The following is a 20,188-nucleotide window of genomic DNA, read 5'->3' as shown; positions in this document are numbered from 1 at the left end:
GTATGATGTAAGAAATAAAATGTCCTGCCATTGTTTCAAAATAAAACTTTTCCCTGGTCAGGTGGTACAAGTCATCAGGGGAATCCCTGTTCTGCTAACCAAAAGCAATCTTTGTCTTGGTGGTACAACTGGGTGTTGGCCTTAACTTATTCTTTTGAGAATCACCAAGGGAAGCTCAGAGGGTAGCAGTGTTTTCTTAAATGGACAGGGAGCTCTGCAGGGGGAGCACCAATGAGCATCTGGACAGACATGGTCTCAGATGCTACTAGGGCTTCGGATTTGACTGAAGCATCAGATTATTTGCCTTTCAGGCTGAGCACTGCCAGACTTTACCTCTGTTTAAATGACAGATATTACATGAATGAGTTATACTGGTCCAAGTTAAACAATGGACCCCAAATGGTTACATTATACAAGCTGTGAGGTTTTTAAACTTGTGACAAGGGACAGAAGAGAATTTTTCTACTCATTACGAGGAAATCCTCACTTAAGCTTCAGTGAGCCACAAGCATTTAAAACCCATGAACCTTCAGCTGGTTGCCTTTAGCCAGTCTAATAAGCATGAGGAACTGGCTGGCATATGTTCTCACACTAGTCACCTGGTAGCTGAATTATTTCTCCATATTCTAGATGCTCCATTACAGTACCATTGCAGATAAATTTCATCTTGAATACCTTCACCGTTGTTGTTCAGTCCTGCCAACTCTTTGTGACCCCATTTGGGGTTTTCTTGGCAAAGATAGTGGGATGGTTTGCTGTTTCCTTTTCCAGCTCATTTTACAGATGAAGAAACTGAGGTAAATAGGCTTTGGTGACTTGCCCAGGGTCACAGAGCTAGTAATTGTTTGAGGTCAGATTTGAACTCAGGAAGAGTCTTCCTGACTCCAGGGCTGGCATGATATACACTGGACACCTAGCCCTCCATGCCTTCATTAGTTTTTATTTATTATAATCATCAGTGATCCCTTGGACAGTAATGAGGGTCTTCCTGCCTCTCTGTTGAATTATTAAATAGATAGAATTCCCAGAACCAGCAGGAAACAGGTCATCACCCTTAGTTACATCATGAAAGGGGTAAAAAGAGTGAAGGTTCTGGATAGCTGATGTGTCACATGATACCTTTTCCTCAGTGGAAACAACCTGTGGAAGGAGATAGTGGGAAAAGTAAGAAAGAGAGTGTTGGGAAATGAGGACCATCTTCAGCGATTGGATGAAATGCATCTTGAAGGAAGAGAGGAGTTCTATGAGGTGGAAGTGAGGAAGGAGTGCATTTCAGGTGTGAGGGGTGCCCAGTGAAAAGGCATTGAGATGGAAGATGAGAGTATTATACATGAATAACAGAGAGGTCATTTTGTCTGGATTTCTAAGTGAAAAGGGAGGAGTCATTTCCATTAAGGCTGGAAAGAAAGATTGAGATTAGATTGTTAGGGACTATTAAAATTAAACAGAAGAATCTGTGTTTTAATCTAGCAGATTAAAACAGATAAAGAGTCACTGATCTTTAATTAATAGGTGAGAAACGTGGTCAAATTTATGCTTAAAAAACCCATTTTAACAACATTGTGTAGGATAGATTGGCAGGAGAGACTTAAGGCAAGGAAACCAATTGTGAGGCTGTGCAATAATCTAGATGAGAGGTCATGAGGACCAGGTAGGTGGTGAGGAGAGAGAAGGTACTGGATCAAAGATGTTACGGAGTTAAAAATCCCAAGATTTGGAAATATTGGATATGTGGGATGAGGAAAGTAAGGTTGTGGGATGTCTCTAGTTATCCATTACACATCATGACTTCCCCATTGTGGTTTTGATATATCTCAGATCAGCACAAAAAACTAAATGGGACTTTTGGGTGAGTTTTGCAGATGCTGCAGAAGACACACGAAGGCCAGCAAATGACACACAGCCTATGACCAAATACTTACCACCCCATAAAAGAAAAAGAAAAAAATCAGACTTCTTCTCTGGTACAAAGGGAGAGTCAAAAAATTTTACACAAAATTTCCAGATCTTGAGAGTACACAGTCCTAACCCCTGTAATGTGGAAAGGATAATTGTAGTTTGAAAATGTCTAATAAGTAGCTGGTGGTGGAGCACTGGATATCTGGGTGGCACAATTATCCACAAGTGCCAGTCCTGGAGTCAGGAAGACTCTTTTTCCTGAGTTCAAATCTGGCCTCAGACACTTACTATTTCTGTGACCCTAGTCAAGTGACTTAACCCTGTTTACCTCAGTTTTCTCATCTGCAAAATGAGCTAGAGAAGGAATGGCAAAAGACACCAATATCTTTGCCCCCCCAAAAAAATAGCCCAAAAGGGTTACGATGAGTTAAACACTGACAAACAACTAAACAACAACAAAGACAGAGGCTGAAGGTCAAGGGAGAGACTGAGGCTGGATATATAATTCTGTAAATCCAGTGATTAGCCCAGTTCTTGGTATATAGCAGCCATTTAATAAATGCTTATTGACTGGATTTGAGCCATCTACATAAAGATGATAATTAAACCAAAAAAACCTTTGAAATGCCCAAGAAAGTAGATAGAGAAGGAAAAGAAGAAAGCCTAGAATGGAACATTGAGGAACACCCAGAGGCAGAGGCTGTGACATATATGAAAAACCAGCAAGGAAGTGGAGGAATGGTGATATGCATAAGAGGAGAACCAGGAGAGAGAGCAGTGTGATTAACCTGGAAAGACTTATATAGATTGATGCCGAATGAAGTGAGCAGATTCAGGAGAACATCGTACACAGTAACAGCCACACTGTGCAAGGACTAACTTTGATAGACTTCCCCTTCTCAGCAATGCAAGGATCCAAGATATCTCCAAAGGTCTCATGGTGGAAAACACTATCCACATCCAGAGAAAGAACTATGGAGTTTGAATGCAGACTGAAGCACACTGTTTGCTCTTTTTTTTCTTTTGTTTTGTTTTGTTTTCTCTTTCTTGTGGTTCCTCCTATTGGTTCTAATTCTTCTTTACAACATGACTAATGTGAAAATGTGTTTAATACAATTGTATATGTAGAGCCTAGATCAGGTTGCACACCGTCTTGGGGAGGGAGGTCAGGAGGGTATGGGAGAAAATTTGAAACTCAAAAGCTAAAACTCAAAAAAGTAAATGTTGAAAACTAAAAATAAATTAATAAAAAAGAAAGTGTGATTAAAATAAAATTTACAAAAACCGACTGGGGAGAGAGTACCTAGGAGAGTGATCAACAGATAGATGGAGAAGGATGAGGACTGAGAAAAGTCTATCAGATTTAGCAATGAAGAAATTGGCAACTTTAGAGAGAGTAATTTCAGATGGATGAATAATGAAGTCAGAAACTGTAGTACAGAGGTTTGGGAATTAAATGAGAAGACAGGAAAAAAAGTGAAGGTGTCACATGTTTTTAGTCTTTTTCTAGGAGCTTGGCTGAGAAAGAAGAAAGATTTAAGACTATAACTTGAGGGGATGGTACAGTCTAGTGAATACTTTTTGTTTGCTTTATCATGGAGAGACCTGGGCTTGTTGGAGTTGGACTAGAAGGGCACTGGCTGTCCATTATGGTCCCTACTAGCCCCAAATTCTAAAAGCCTATGAATCCCCTCATTTTAAAGTGAAGAACCTGAGACCTAATAAAGGAAATGACTTTCCTAAGGTCACATTGTTCATCAGAAGGATGTGAAATCTGGTCTCAACTCTTGCTTCAGGGATCATTCAATTAAATTAATAGTTCCCAACCAAAACATCTTTCTCTCTGAGCTTCAGTTGTCATCTTTAAAATGATGGACGTCTAGAGCAGATGATCATTAAGTTTACTTCCAAGACTCTTATTGCTCTCAGTCTTTGAACATCTAGGCAAGGATGGTAGGATTGAAGAAGACAGATACAGGAGAGAAGGATAAAAAAAGAGAAAAGGCTGAAAGGATGGAAGTCATTCTTAAGTAGGGAGGCATGAAAGTATGACTGTAGTAGGAAAGGAATTAATCATTAAGACTATATCCATTATTCAAAGAATTGTCACACTCTATTACTCCCTGGAGAAAGATATAATAAGTACCACTATATCCCCTTGGCTACTGTCTCCTCTGGAAGCAGCTAGGTGGCTCAGTGGATAGAATACTGGGCAGGGAGTCAGGAACACTCGAGTTCAAATCCTGCCTCAGGCACTTACTAGCTATACGAGTGGGCAAATTACTTAAATCCTATTTGCCTAGGAGGCAACTAGGTAGCTCAGTAAATAGAGTGCTTGGCCTGGAGTTAGGAAGACCTGAGTTTAAATATGGCCTTAAACACTTATTAGCTTTGTGACCTTGGACAAGTCACTTAACCCTAGGAGGCAGGTGGGTGGCTCAGTGGATAGAGCACTGGACCTGGAGTCAGGAAGACCTAAGTTCAAATCCAGTGTCGGTCACTTAGCTGTGTGACCCGGGGCAAATCACTTACCCTCTGTTTACTTCAATCCACTAGAAAAGGAAATGGCAAATGACTCCAGTATCTTTGCCAAGAAGACCCCCTGGGCAATATTGGCGTGCTATTGTCCACAGGGTCACAAAGAGTTAGCCACAACTGAACAACAACAACACCGTCTCCTCTAATCCAACTCAAGTATGATGAACTTGACTGATCTTTTTTTTTAATGGAGTATCTTGATGGAAACATTTGGATTAAATATTATCAAGGTCCATTCAGCTCCAAAGTCTGAAGAAAATGACTATCCAATTTTGTTACATGAAATGGTAAAATATCTGAGTATCCTGAGGTATCAAGTAGTCATCGACCCTGACTGTGTGAAAGGCCAAACTGAGCTTATCCTGGAGAGAAGTCAGAACAATCATAAAAGACGTGGCCATCTATAAAAATTCTCGTGATTTCATTTTGCTCTAAAAGAAGCTATCACTGAATGGACACTTTAAAAACAAATAAAACAATACAGATGCTGTGCTTTCCTTTTGTTAAACAATTCTGCTCCTCTGGCCTGCTCTTGTTCAATGGTGCCACTGGAGCAGGACTGCAGTACTTCTGACATGTCTTTCTCAAAGGGGTTTTGGGAAATGTATCATAAATAAACCTTCTGAGAAAGAATCCAAATAATTCTGGCTCAAACAATGTCTCACACCCTCTCCAATCCATCCTTCATATAGCTGCCCAAATCATCACACAGGTCTGGCTGTGTCACCCCCCTGATCAAAAATTATCAGTGGCTCCCTATGGTCTCTAGGAAAAAACACACATACCTTAACCTGGCATGTAAGGTCTTCTACAGCTTGATCTGAGATCCCCTTTCCAGCCTCATTTCTCATTGTTCCCTATTTTTTTTTTTTTTGGCCCAAACTAGACTACTAGCTATTCCCTGCTCTTGTCTGCTCTCTGACACTGTCAATGCTTTTGAACACGCCCTTCTTCTTACTGAAATCCTACTGCTTATTTAAGATCTGGATCAGTGCTACCTCCTCCTGGAAGCCTTCCCTGATTTCCCTAGAAGGAAGTAGACCACCACTTCTGAAATTTCCCCCTACCATTTGGCTGCATGCCTTTGCCTCTATCATACCCTACTATGTTTTATGCTTGTTTATGTGCAAATCCTGTTCCTCAATTAGATTTTAAGTTCCCTGAAAGTAGGAATTATGTAGTTTTTCACCTTTTCACCTCAGTACCTAAGCACTTTATAAATTGAGTTGAATTAAATCAGAAATCCATCTACTCAATTTTTATCTTTGATTCATCGAATACAAAGTCACTCTAGTCTTTCCTTCCTTGAAGTAACTGTGGATAGAATGCTAGACTTGGATTCAGGCAGACCAAGCTGTATATTCCTGCCTCAGATTTCACCAGCTGCACGGCCTTGGGAAACTCACTTAACCTCTGTTTACCTCAGTGTCCTCATCTGTAAAATGAGAGAGTTGGACTCAGTGGAGTCTACAGTTCCTTCTAGCTCCAAATCTATAATCCTATGATTCTAAGAGGTGGAATGAAAGGTCTCAGCAAGTACGCTAAGAGTCTTTTAACAATTAATCAACAAACATTTATTAAGCACCTACTATATGCCAGGTACTCTGCTATTCAATGTAGCAGAGTTGAAACACTGTCTGCATTCCGGGAATTTATATTCGAAAGGGAGAAAAATAAAAATAATAATTTGGGGGTTGGGGAGAAAGGTCCCATCAACTGGACAGGCCACATCCTATAGGATGTGGTACTTGAGCTGAGTCCTGAAATAAGGCAGGAATTCTGAGAGGGGGAAGAGGGTAATGGGTTTACTCCAGACCTGGAAGACAGACTTCACAGAAGTTGCAACTACATGCAGGGGATGTTGCTAAGAGGATTTCTGTTTTGGGAAGGGGGTGAATTGCATTCTTACTGAGGCCCCCTTAGCTCTGGGAGTCTATGATCCTAAAATTCTGAAATTCATCCATTTCTACTTAGGACCTGAATCTGCCTCTTTCTCCTAAGCCAAGAGCCTTCAGAATCCAGTCAATAAAACAGAAAAGATCCAAAAAGAGGTCAAGTAGACAGACAAATCAGGGTCAGACAATCTTCTATCAATTGTCCAGTACTTCCATGGTACTTAAGGCTATAGTGTCTGAAAACTTAGGGGAAAAAATGTACATTAACTCAGTGAAATATATGAATATCCCCGTTACTGTTGCAGGCAGCTAGTGGAGCAGTGGATAGAGTGCTTGGTCTAGAGAAAGGAAGATCTGAGTTCAAAACTGGCCTCAGTCACTTACTAGCTGTGTAACCATGTGCAAGTCACTTAATCTTAATCTGCCTCAAGTTTCCTCAACTATAAATGGGGTTATAATACCACCTACCTCACAGGGTTGTTATGAGGATCAGATGGGATATGTGTAAAGCACTTAGCACAGTGCCCAGCATATTGTAGGTACTATATAAATGTTTATCCCTTTTCTTCTCCCCTCCCCTCCTGATAATTGCTATTTCTCACTAAGGACCGAAGCAATAAGCTAGCCAACTAAAACCAGAATAGATTACATAGAGAAAGGTCAGTAAATAGAAAATAAAGGAAGAAGAGGAGGAAAAGAAGGAATTCATTAAGATAGAAATATCTATGCATTTTATAATGGTTGTGACAGTCAGAGTAAGATAGCAGAACATTGTGGGAAGGACTTGGTTTTGAACCTTAATTATTTTACTAAATGTGTGATGATAGGCAAATTTTTCATTCCCACTGGTCCTGTTTCCTCATTTATTGAATGAGTAGGTAGACTCAATGATCTCTATGGTCACTTTCACCTCTGGTTCCCATCTATGACCCTTATTCAGCATAAAATATTTGACATGGGTTTATTAAATTTTGTTTCTGAAATCACTTTTTCCTTGTTTGTATTTAGCCTATGCAGATAGGAAATTATCCACTCTGGCCAATCTGGCCTAGTTGCTGTTCCTCATGAAAAACATCCCATCTCCCATCTCGAAGGCTTTGCATAGACTTGCCCTCATGCCTAGAATGCACTCCCTCCTCATGTTTACCTCTTAGAATCTCTGTCTCCCTTCAAATCTTAGCTCCTGTCACCTCCTACACAAGGCCATTTGTGATCTCCCAGCTTCTACTGCCCTTCCCCAGAAATTACTTTCTATTTATTTTATTTTTAATTAGGAATATAGGATCATTGATTTACATTTAGAAAAAAATATAGAGGTTATCTAACCCAACTTTTTCATTTTATAGAGGGGTAAATTGAGGCCTAGAGAGGTTAAATGACTTCCTCAAGGTCACACAACTTGAGAGTATCTGAGATGTGATTTGAATCCAGGTCTTCCTCATTTCAAATCCAGAAATCTATCTATTACACAATATTTCCTCTTATTGATATACAAACTTGTTGCTTCCACAGAATAAAAACCTCTTGAGGGCAGGGATTATTTTGTTCTATATGTCTATGCTCAGTGCTGAGAACAGTGCCTGGCACATAAATACTTATCTAATCATTGACTGACAGATGAATGGACAGATTTATTTGTTTATTCATTCATGTTAGCTAGGTGGCATAGTGCATAGAATGGTAGGCCTGGATTCCACAAGACCTGAGTTTAAATACTGCTTCAGACATTTGCTGGTTCTGCGACCTCAGGTAAGTCATTTAACCTCCATTTGCCTCAGTTTTCTCACCTATAAAATGGAGTTAATAATAGTACCTACCTCCCAGGGTTGTTGAGATGATCAAATGATAATATTTGTAAAGTGCTTAGTACACTCCCTGGAACATAATAGGTGCTATAAAAATGCTGGCTATTATTATTATTATCATTATTATTCAGAAAGGGACAATGGCCTCTACTAATTTTGTAACCTACATAGCACTTAGCACAGAACTGGACACACCATAGGTACTCAGAAAATATTTGTCAATGGGTTTACTACCTCTTTGCTGTTTGATGGCAAATGCTCCTTTTTTAAGCCCTATAGACTACACAGCCTCTTTATGAACATTATCTCTATAGAAAGGAAAGAATATGTATCTTCACTTTGTTCTAAGGTGTGTATATTATAGCAGTTTCCTAGTTGAATTGGTTGGTGATTTTAGAGTGAAATAGCATTTTTCTCAGTGTTCCTCCAGATAGCTTTCCAGTAAAAACAAATAATAATTCCCTTTTTCTTTTATAGTCAACCCTCTATTATAACTTAGCAGCTGGTGCATTTTCAGCTGGATAGTAAAAATACTTGTATTATTGTTCAGGTAATATCAGCAACCCAAAAAAGAGTTACTGCACTGTATAAGTAATCATAACAATGGCAAATTGGAAGTTAGGAATAAAATGTGGTTCATTCATGACTCAAAATATAATTCAGAGCCCTCCACTCCACTCCTTTTTCTAGTGCTTTCCTTCATTTAGACATAAATAGCTCCCAGTAGGTAGTTTAGACTTAAATTGGACCTGAGAAGCTTTAAAAAGACAAAACGATGGCAAGGGATATCAGCCAAAATTTACTTTTTATAAATGCTCTTTTTTTTTTACAAAAATTTCTTTCTTTCCTTCCTTTCTTCTTCCTTCCTTCTTTCCTTCTTTTCTTCCTTTTTCTTTCTTTCTTTCTGCCTTCTTTCCTTCCTTTCTTTTTAAAAAAAATGTATAAGCTTTTAAAATATGACATGGCTCTGGTAGGTTTTATTAATAATATAGGTAACGTGGTATCAAGGAAAGATGATTGGACATTGGATGAGGAAGAACTGGGCTTGAGCCCCAAATTCTATTACTTTCTTGATGTTGGACCATCAGCAAGTCTTTGGCTATAAGATTTAGAGTAGAAGAGACCTAAAATGCTATCTACTATTACCTCAAGCTGCAGATCAGGAAATTGAGGCTCAGAGAGGTTGTCACTTATTAGAGTCATGTAGGTAAGTAAAAGGAGAGATTAAAATCCTGGTCTTTTAACTCCAGATCCAGTGTTCACTGTACTACACTTATTTATGCCTCTTTTTCCTTAGGGTATTATAGATTTTTCCTTTTCCATTATAAATTCAAACTGGATGTTCCATGCTTATCTCACACTTAATATATCAAAAATGAAAATAATTTTCTTTCTCATAAACATACTCCTCTTGAAAGCATCCCCATTCCTGTGTGAAATCTTTTTACCTTTTTATCCTTCACAATCAGTCTTCTTATCAAATCAGTTGCTAAATCTTATTAGTTCTACTTCCACATTTCTGTAATAAATGATAATGATGATACCTAGTATTTTTATAGTGCTTCAGAGTTTGTAAGATGCTTTACAAATATTATCTCATTTGATCCTCACAATAATCTTATGAGGTAGGTCTTATTGTAATCCCCATTTTACAAATGAAGGCACATGCTGTGAGAAGTTAAGTGCTTTGACCAGAGTCTAACAAGTATTTGAGGCCAGATCCAAACTCAGATTTTCCTGACTTCAAGTACAAGGTGTTAGCTACTACCCCACACTGCCTCCATGCATCCCCTTTTCTCTACTCCCATAGCCACCACCATATTTCAGGTCCCAGTGGTTCTTGCCTAAACTATTGTAGCAGTCTCCTTGTTGGCCTTCTTTCCCCAAGTCTCTGCGTACTTCAATTCATCTTCCACACAGCTGGCAAAGTGATTTTCCTAAAGTATAGGTCTGGTTCTGCTATCATCTTACTCAATAAATTCCAGTGGCTTCCTATTACCTCCGGGTTCAAATATAAATTCCTTTTTCTGGCAATTCATGCTCTTCTCAACTTAGTCCTAGCCTCCCTTTTTAAGCTTTATTGCATATTATTCTTCTACATACATTCTATGGTCAAGAAAAACTGGTCATCTGGCTGTTCTTCACACAAGAAATTTCATTTTGTACCTACTTGCCTTTAAACTGACTGTCCCAAAACCTGGAATGTATTATCTGTCCACCTCTGCATCTTTAGAATAGCTGGTTCCCTTCAAGACCCAATTTGTGTCATCTTCTGAATGCAGCCCTTCCTGACCAATCCACCACCTCTCTTCTACCATCTGCCACTGTCTTCCTCATCCTTCCCAACCCCAGGTCACTATAGGTTGGTTTTATACGTGTTTTAGGGTTAAAGTTCCTAGGATGATACAATCCTATCAGTTAAATAAATAGAAGGCTTATACAAAACAAATGCAAAGTATTGGAGGTTACTAAGATGGGAGGGGATCAAGAAAGTCAATTTGAAAGAGGTGGTAAAGAAATATAGACGTTAGGAGGGAAAGAGTTTTGGGCATTGGGGCAAAGGAGCAAAAATATCATTTATAGGGTGCAGCAAGTAGGGCAGCCTTGCTGGAGTGAAAAGTTCATGAGGGGTTAGTAATGAGCAATCATCCTAAAAATAAGTCAGAGCCAGATTTTGAAAGGGCTCAAATGTCAGAGGAGTTTGGATTTTTTCCTGACTATAATAAGGCTTCTTGGGCAAAGGAGAAATGTGGTCAGACCTGAGCCTTAGGAATAACAATTTGGTAGCTCTGTAGAGAATGGAGTGTAGAGAAAAGAGACCAGAAATTGGGGGACCAGTGAAAAGCCTACTGCAGTATCCCAGGCAAGTGGCTGTGAGTACCTGGACCCATGTGATTATAGCATAAGCAGCAAGAATATGATGGAAACCAGAGATGTGCAATAGGCGAAATCAGCAAGACTTGATAATTGATTGGCTATGGGGCAGGGGTTGAGAAGGTGAGTGAAGAGTTGATAATGATTCCTAGTTTGTGAACGTGTATGAACTACAGAGAAGTGGCAGCCTTGATAGAAATAGAAATGTTAGGAGAAGGGATGGATTTAGGGGAAAAGAGAATGAGTCCTATTTTGGACATAATGGACTTTTGATGCATATGGGACAACAAGGTGAGAATGTCAAGCAGATAGTCAGAGGTGTGAAACAAGCTCAGGAAAGAGAACAATCAATCAATTGATTGATTAATTAAACTATAACCACAGCTGTTAAAGACCCAGACAAGACTGTTATCACCACCAAAGTCCTTGATACCATCAAATGGTTCAACATCAGAAACTGATATGATTTTATCAGTGAAAAGGACATTAAAATGATGCATAGCCATTTACTTAGCCACTACACCCTGAAGACCATGGGACTTTTCCATCTGACTTGTATCTGATATCTTTTTTGTTGTATGTCTCATCAGAATGTGAGTTCCTTGAGTGAAGGAAATGAAGTGAAGTCTTACTTTTCTATTTGTATCCCCAGCACTTGCAGTGCTTCACATATAGCAAGTGCTTAATGAATGCTTTTGCATTCATTAATTTTGCAAATGAGGAAACTGGTTGGGGCCTTTCAGATGAAGCACAGAGAGGTCAAATGACTTTCCCACAGTCAAACAGCTAGTAACTGTGGCCAAATGTGAACAAAGAGTTCCTCCTGACTTTTTTCCATCGGGTTAACTGCCTCTAGTACAACATAAAGGAAGAGAACCATGGCAGAGTATTGGAGGAGAAAGTAAAGAGGAATAAAAGGCAGAGGAAGGGAAGAGGAAAGGAATTAATTTAGATGATGCTTTAATTTGCAAATCACTTTATATTTCTTATTATCTCATATGTGCCTTAAAATAACTCTCTCGGGTATCTGCTGCAGTCATTATTATTCCCATTTTACAGATGAAGAGTCTCAAAAGTTTCTTCCCACAGCTGGTAGGGGTAGAAAATGAATCTGCATCTTCCTGCGCTCAAGGTCAACATTCCATTCACAAAGCTACATTACCTACTGCCTTCTCATATCACTATTCAATCTTCCTCATTAAGTAGCCAGTCACTCACTAAGATACTAAGGGAATGAAATAAAAGCAGAGGATGAAACTGAAAAATATATAGAGAGAAGTAGACTGAAGCTGCTCCAGACTGATGGAATACTAAGCAATTGCCTTTGACTTCTTTCTCCAGCTCACTATCTGAAAAATGTTCTCCCATTTGATGAGAGTTTACCATATCTAGTTTGCCTTAGACACACCACAATGTAGACTAGCCATCTTCCTGTCACACAATCAAATCAATTCTATTCTTAGAAAAACCTTATCAATTGCCCTTTGATTGTACTAAATATCCTTAGGACTTCCTAACCAAAACACCCTGATCACCATTTCATTATATGTGTTTTTGCTTTCTTTTGTGTTCCCAGTGCTTAACACAGTGCCTGGCACATAGTAAGTGTATAATTTATGCTTGTTGCTTGATTGACAGTAATACTTGGTATTACAGGAATTCTACCCCCTCCCCCCCTCACCATACCCTATGGCTCTTTTAGCCTGCTAGCATAAATTGTGAAAGCAAATGTTGTCTTTATCTGCAATATTTTTCAGACAAAAGCCTGCTGTGACAAAAAGATGGCAGAAAACCTGAGTTCAGGTCCAAGCTCCGTCATATCCTTAATGCATACCTACATGCTATAAAATAAGACTTTGGATTAAATGATAGTATTAAGGGCCCATCAAGCCATTACATTCTATGAGTTTAGGAAGGATAATTGACACCTATGATGAACTTTCATTTTTAATAGATATTTTTTTACCTGTGATGTCAACATTGCTGTACATGTTCCTAGCTCCTATAACTGAAAACTAATTTGTATAATGTGTTTGTGCAGCACATGCTTCTAAAGCACGCTAAGTTACACCATAGTCATTAACTCCCACAAGATCATAGAAATACAATATAACAAAAAGGGATCTTAAAAGTTATATGGTCTGGAGATATATTTAACATGATTGCACGTATATAATCTATACCAACTTGCTTACTCTTTTAGGGAGTAGGGAGGGGAAGGAAGGAGGGAGAAAATCTGGAGTTCAAATTTTTATTTAAAAATTAATGTTAAAATTGTCTTCATGTGTAATTGGAAAAAATAAAATATTATTTAAAAGGAAAAAAAAGTTATGTAGTCCAACCACCTTATTTTTCAGATGAGGAGATTGAGAACAAAAGGGGTTAAATTATTTGTACAGTCACATAAATAGTAAGCAACAGAACCATTTTGGAACTCAGGTTCTCTGACTCTTAATTCCAAATCTATCCACTCATCGGGATTTGTTTTAACAATTATGATCATGCTTCTTCCTATCACTACAGTTCATTTGTGGCTCTTTATTCAAACAGACTGTGGATTATGGTTCCCTCTCAACTCCCCTTTAACTTTTCCAGTGGACCAGAAATTCTTGTGGGTCTTTGGTGGCTACCTGACAGTAATGGTTATAAATTAATGACTCCAGAGCTTGCAAAAATAGTTCTATTGTAAATGTAAACTTGCTGTTGAGAGTGTCTCCTGTTTAAACAAGTTTTCCTCATTCACTGGCATAGCTGTAAGTGAAATGTGGATATAAATGAAGAAAGATGGCAGCATATTTCTTTTCTAGGAAAGTTCAGAGCCTCCCAGAACCATAAACATCTCCCTTCTGGCTCTGAATACCCTCTAGGGAGCCTAAGTAGATATTGAATAGCTTCACTCAATTCAATTGTTCCAAGAATCATTCTATTGTGCAGAAGCACCAGATTTTCATCCTGTGTAGCTCCTAGGGAGTCTTCCTGTGGGAGCCTTCTCTTTCCTGCAGGGTTATATATGTATAAAATCTGACTGCTTAAACTATCTGGCCATGCTGGGAAACTCATTCTTCTATCACATCCTTTAACTAGCCATTACAAAGATGCTTCCAGCTTTGCCTGAAAGTGAAGGATCTCCCAGTCAACTGGTGTAGTTATCACAGTCACGGGCATGCATGAGGTAAAATGATCAAAGCCACTTAAGGGAAGAGTTTCATGATAAATTTATTAGGCTGCAGGGTAATGATGACTAAGTCTATTTTTTATATTTTGTGGAAAAGATAAAACTAGGGCTAATGGAGTACAATTTCAGTTCAGTTCAACATTCAAGACATTGTGGCAAGTACTGGAAATAAAAAGACAAAAATGAAACAGTACCTGTCATCAAGGAATTTAAATTATACTCCTCCCTAATCCCAGTTCCCACCTTGACTCTTCAGCCACAAACACAACTTTTATGAGTTTCATGCCAACATGCATCCTTATCTTACCCTGTCAAACCTACCACAGCACACCCTCTCTTTACTCACTCATTATGGAGAGGATTAAAGCCACTGGTTTCAAGCTTCCTTTTCTTCATTCTTCCTCAGTTCATAACCCTTTGACTTGATTCCCTATTTTTTTCTCCAGTCTCCAATGAGGAGGTCGAAAGGCCCTTCTTAACAAGGTCAACCCATCTACAAATATGCTTGTTTGCATTCTTTCCCATATCCTCCAGCAAACTGCTTATGTATTAATCTTGAATCTCTCCATATTCACTTATCCCTTCCCTGCTTCCTACAAACTTGTCAATGTCCCCCAGTCCTTAAAATACCCTTACTACATAGCAAAACATCTCACTAACTCTAACCCTACCCTATACTTCTTTTCCCTTTTTCAGCCAACTCATTCAAAAATTCATCAACATTCGATGTTTCTGTTTTTACTAATATCACATCAAATAACTGTGGGTGTCTTCCCAAAGCTTTGTATAGATTCCTCCTTTCTTTTTATCTCTACATCTTGTCACTTGTTGACTTCACTTCTACTAGTTCAATTAACATCTGTATGTAAACGGCTCCCAAATCTACCTATCTAACTCTAGTTTCCTGAGCTCCATTCTCACATCATAAATTGCCTAATAAATATTTTTTACCTAGATGTCCCATAAGTATCTGAAATTCAACATACTTAGGACAATACTCAAAAATATATCCCACTTCTGGATCTCCCTTTTACTCTTTAAGGCATCATTATTCTTCTGGTCACCCAAGATTTAAACATTAGTGTCTTACTTGATTCCACACTCTTAATTATCAGAAGTATCTAATCATCTTCCAAACTTTGCATTTATATCAATTCAATACCTCTCCCATCTAACTCATTATGACCACTCACATTAGCACCACCCTTGCCGAAGCCTTTCTTCCTATTCTCCTGGACTATTGCAATACCTCTAGCAATAAAGGCAGGTCTTCATACTTCAAGTCTCTCATCCTTGATCCAACTGCAAAAGTAACTTTGCTAAAGTTCAGCTCTGACTATGCCATCCTCATGACAAATCCTGTCACTCACTCTCTTCTAGTGTCAATTATAAACTCCTCTATCTGTCATTTGGAGGGTTTTTTGTTTTGTTTTGCTTTTTTGTTTGTTAGGGGTTTTTTTTGTTTTTTTTTTTTCACAATCTGTTCCTTTCTTGCCTTTCTTGTTTTCTTAGAGGACAGCTAGGTGGTGCAGTGAATAGAGTACTGGGCTTGGAATCAGGAGGGCTCATCTTCCTGAGTTCAAATCTGACCTTAGACACTTACTAGCTTGTGACCATAGGCAAATCACTTCACCATGTTTGCCTCAGTTTCCTCATCTGTAAAATGAGCTGGAGAAGGAAATGACAAACCACCCTAGTATCTTTGCCAAGAAAACTCCAAATGGGGTCATGAAGAGCTGGACGTAACTGAAAAACAACTGAATGACAACCTCCCTTCATGCTCTCTATATTCCAACTATATTGGGCTACTTGTTCTTCCTGCCCCATTGGAATGTTCTTTTTCCTCACTTTTATCTCTAGTCATATCTGACTTCCTTCAAGACTCAACTCAAGGGCTACATACTGTGAGAGGCCTTCTGATAGACTCCCCCCCCCCAACCCCAGCTACTAGTACCTTCCCCTCTAAAGCTACTTGTATTTGATTTGCCTGGATGTATACATGTTGTCATTCCCATTAGAATGAATACTCCTTGAAGCTTAGCTACAGTTTCATGCTTGTAGTAACTACAGCTCTTCTCAATGTGCTTGACACATTTAGTTGCATAATAAATGCTTGATTGCTTGATTCTTGGCTTTTTGTTCATTTGTTTTGTTTTTGCAAATGCAAAACAATGTTTCTGTAGAACATTGATCTTAAGGGATAACCCTGAGAGGCAGCATGGCATAGTAGAATGAACGTTGAACTTGAATTCAGGAGAACTGGAATTCAAACTAATATTTACTAACTATGTAGCTTTATGGGAGTCTCTTCACCTACTGAAATTCATCTGTTCAAACAAGGAAGATAATCTTTGCATTATCCACCTGAAAGATAGAACATTAAATAGTAATTCAGTTGGTGGGATGGATTGTCCATGTATGACAATGACCATTCTTATGCTGTAGTTGAGGTAGACTTGAAACAGAGGTAATGGGAAATCATAGTATTCAGGAATCTAAAGGAGAAAATTGTTCCAATGAGACATGGGATTGGAACAGAGGAGAAGACTTTAAATTAGGTTCTGAACTTATTGAAAGAAGAGAAAAAGTGTTCAGCAAAGACATAGATGGACAACAGGAAAGGAAGGAGTAAAATTTTTCAAAGGTAGGTGTTTACTGAGTGGTAATGACAAGAATATACGAAAATAAGAATATAGAGCAAGTAATATGCCAATCCCTCCTCCTGTCCCTGCATGTCAGGAAATGAGAGGGAAAAAGTAGCTGGCTTTGAAGAGGATGCCAAGAGATACTGTATTTTCAAAAGAAAACTAGATTTTAATGAACATCAGAAACTAGGAGAAAAGTGAGAGGAAGAGGTAGGGAAGGAGGTCTATATGCAATGAAAATTGAGGGAATAGGAGAATAGGAAATATGGAGGATTAAGGGTGAATTTATTATTGAGGGAGTGGCCAGTGTGTTTCATTTTTGCAACTTATTCCTCTGATAATACTATATAGTATAACAGGAATCCAGGGCTTATGGTATTAGAGTCAGGGGTAACCTACATGAAATGGCAGGCTGGCGGGGGGGTGGCAGTGATGACTGCAGGACTCTGGTGGATGGTATTTTTTGTGCTAGGTAATGGAATATACTTTTCCCTTTTCTCCTCTCCCAGTAGTTCCAGCTCTGCTCACAAAATCATTGGAAGGAAAGAATAATAATCTTATAATGGTGCATAAGTAAGAGTTATTATGATTTTTTTTACTGTACCCACATTTTTATGCATGTAAGGAGCTTCCAGCTAAGAAATTTCATCTACCAATGCAGATAGGCAACAATCCTTCAACTTAGAGCAGTGGTTTCCATAAGGGGGTTCTTGACCAAAGTCTAAGAATTTCTTGCTAAAAATTCTTTAATGATGCTTTAAGATGTAAATAATTTCCCAGCTATGTTACAAATACAGTCATGCCTTCCACATTGTTGGGGTTTGAGGTGCAGCACTCCTACAATTTAGAAAATGAATGTAAAATTTTGGGCCCTCCTTTTGTACCAGAAAAAAAGTCTGAATTTTTTCTCTTTTTTTCTTTTATGGGGTGTTTACAGTACCTTATTGTAAAATTTGGGTTAAGTATTTGGTCATAGGCTCTGTGTTGTCTGATGGCTTTCACACGTCATCTGTGGCTTCTGCAAAACTCCAAAAAAGGTCCCATTTAATTTCTTATGCAAACCTATGATATATCAGAACCATGATGGGGAAAGTCATGATTTGAAAGGGATAACTGTATACCTTTCTTCTGTAACAATAAGGACATACATATTTGAAGCATTCATTATAGATTTGCTTTTGTAGTTATTCAAAACAACCATTATTTACAATTGTTGTAGTGTTCAGGCAGTGATTATATCAAATTCTGACCACTTACGACTAAGCAGAATGTGTTCTTGCGATTTTGCAACCTGTCATCAAATTGTTTTCAAACTATCTCATTGAGTTAAGTACAAGCTGATTCCTAAGAGATGGCTAGATATATCTACATACTCACATGTGCTTTCTGTACTGTGCACTAGAGTAGCTTCCTTGCTCTCTTCTATTACCCTGCAATGGCAAATCATCAGCTGTGTAATCACATGATCAGTATGTTACCAAGATTTGCTTTCTTGCAGTGCAAAATTCAAATTGTTTTAAAATTATCATCACTGGGCATGCACATTATAAGTCATCTTACAACCATCATGGATCATCAAAAACACTGTACAGCAACAAACCTTATATGCTTGTCATTGCAGTATTAAGGCTATCTTCAGCTTGCTATTATTCTTGTGGTAACTTGTCCTCAACTTATGTTACTATTCTTCTACATTAAGGATTTTCAAATGAACTGGTTGATTATACTGTTCAGCCTTTTTAATAACCAATTATTCAATAAATATTTATTAAGTGTTTGCTCTGTGCAAGGCAGATAGTAGGTAAAAGATAGCACCTGATTTCAAGTGTCTCACAACCTGACAGGGGAGAAAAGATGAAAAGAATTATGTACAAACAAGTTATGCACAGGATAAATTGGAAATAATCAACAAAGGAAATATTCTATACTTAAGGGGGATTAATAAAGGTTCCCTGTAGAAGGTAGGATTTTAACTGGGGCTTGAAAGAGAACAGAGATGCCAAAAGGAAGGAAAGAAGGAAGAGAGGAAGAAAGGAAAAAATGGAGGAAGGAAGGAAGGAAGGAAGGAAGAGAGAGAGAGAGAGAGAGAGAGAAGAAAGGAAGATAGGGGAGGAAGGAAGAAAAGATGAAAATGGAGAGAGGGAAGAAGGAAGGAGGAGAGAGAGGAAAGAAAAAAGGATGGAAGGAAGGAAAAAGGGAGGAAGGAAGAAAGGAAGAAGAGAGGGAAGGAGGAATGAAGGAAGATAAAGAAGGAAAGAGGAAGGGAGCAAGACAGGAGGAATAAGAAAGGGAAGAAGAGAGGAAGGAAGAAAAGATGGAGGGGAAAGAGGGAGGAAGGAAAGAGGGAAGGGAGGAAAGAAGAAAGGAAAGATAGAAGGAAGGAAAGAAAGAAGAGGAGAAAGGAACAGAGAGGAAGGGAGGGAGGGAGGATGGGAGGAAGGGAGAAAGGAAGAAAGGAAACAAGTGTTTATTACCTACCTATTATGTTCCAGGCACTGTGCAAAACACTTTACCAATATTATCTCACTTGATCCTCATAATACTTCTGGAAAATAGTTATTATTACCCATTTTACAGTTGAGGAAACTGAGGTAAAAAGAGGTTAAAAGATTTGCCCAGGATTTCACAGCTATTAAGTGCCTGAGCCTGGATTTAAACTTAGGTCTTCCTGAATCCAGATCTAGTGATCTATCTACTCTACCACCAAGCTGCCTTAGTAGACAGAGCTGAGGAAAGAGAGGTTTACAGGTCTGGAGGACAACCAGTGAAATTGCCTGGAAAGGAGGGCAGCGGCACTGGATCACATAGTATATGGAATGACATGGGGCAAGAAGACTAGAAAGAGAGGAGGGAGCAAGTTATGCAGGACTTTGAATGCCAAATAATGTTTTGTTTTGCTTTTTAAGTTTGATTCTGGAGGTGATAGAGAACCACTGGAGTTTATTGAGTGGGGTCATGACATGGTCAGGTTTGTGCTTTAAGAACATCACTGACAACGGAATGACAGGCTTCCAGTGGCAGGAAAGAAGGAAGACATGTCTGAAGAGAATGTTTCCTTACAAACATTAGTTGTTATATAAACCATGTTAAAAATGAAGCAATATGTACAACTGAACTTTAAGTATATTTCTCATTTAATACAGCACTTGTCATTAGCTAACAGAAAAACAAATATTTTACATTATAACTATTCATTTTATCAATTGTTGGATGGATGACAATTTAAAAAATAATTTCCATATCTCATAGAGAGCTTATAAAATTCTCCTACCACAACCTTGGGTGAGTGAGCATTTTTATTTTATTCTTCTTTTTAAATCAAAATGCAGACATAAATGATGTGGAACCAGATTTAAC

General features: G+C 38.5%; 1 pseudogene; it reads right to left on the bottom strand.

The window, feature by feature from the left end:
- Positions 1-512: 512 nt before the first annotated feature.
- LOC114026648 overlaps positions 513-20,188 on the bottom strand; it is a 100,388-nt pseudogene continuing 80,712 nt past the window's right edge.

The sequence above is a fragment of the Vombatus ursinus genome, unplaced genomic scaffold, assembly GCF_900497805.2.
Source record: "Vombatus ursinus unplaced genomic scaffold, bare-nosed wombat genome assembly UNPS02014841.1, whole genome shotgun sequence".
NCBI lineage: Eukaryota > Metazoa > Chordata > Mammalia > Diprotodontia > Vombatidae > Vombatus > Vombatus ursinus.
The sequence above is the reverse complement of the archived record's forward strand: the minus strand, read 5'-3'. Positions and strand labels throughout refer to the sequence as shown.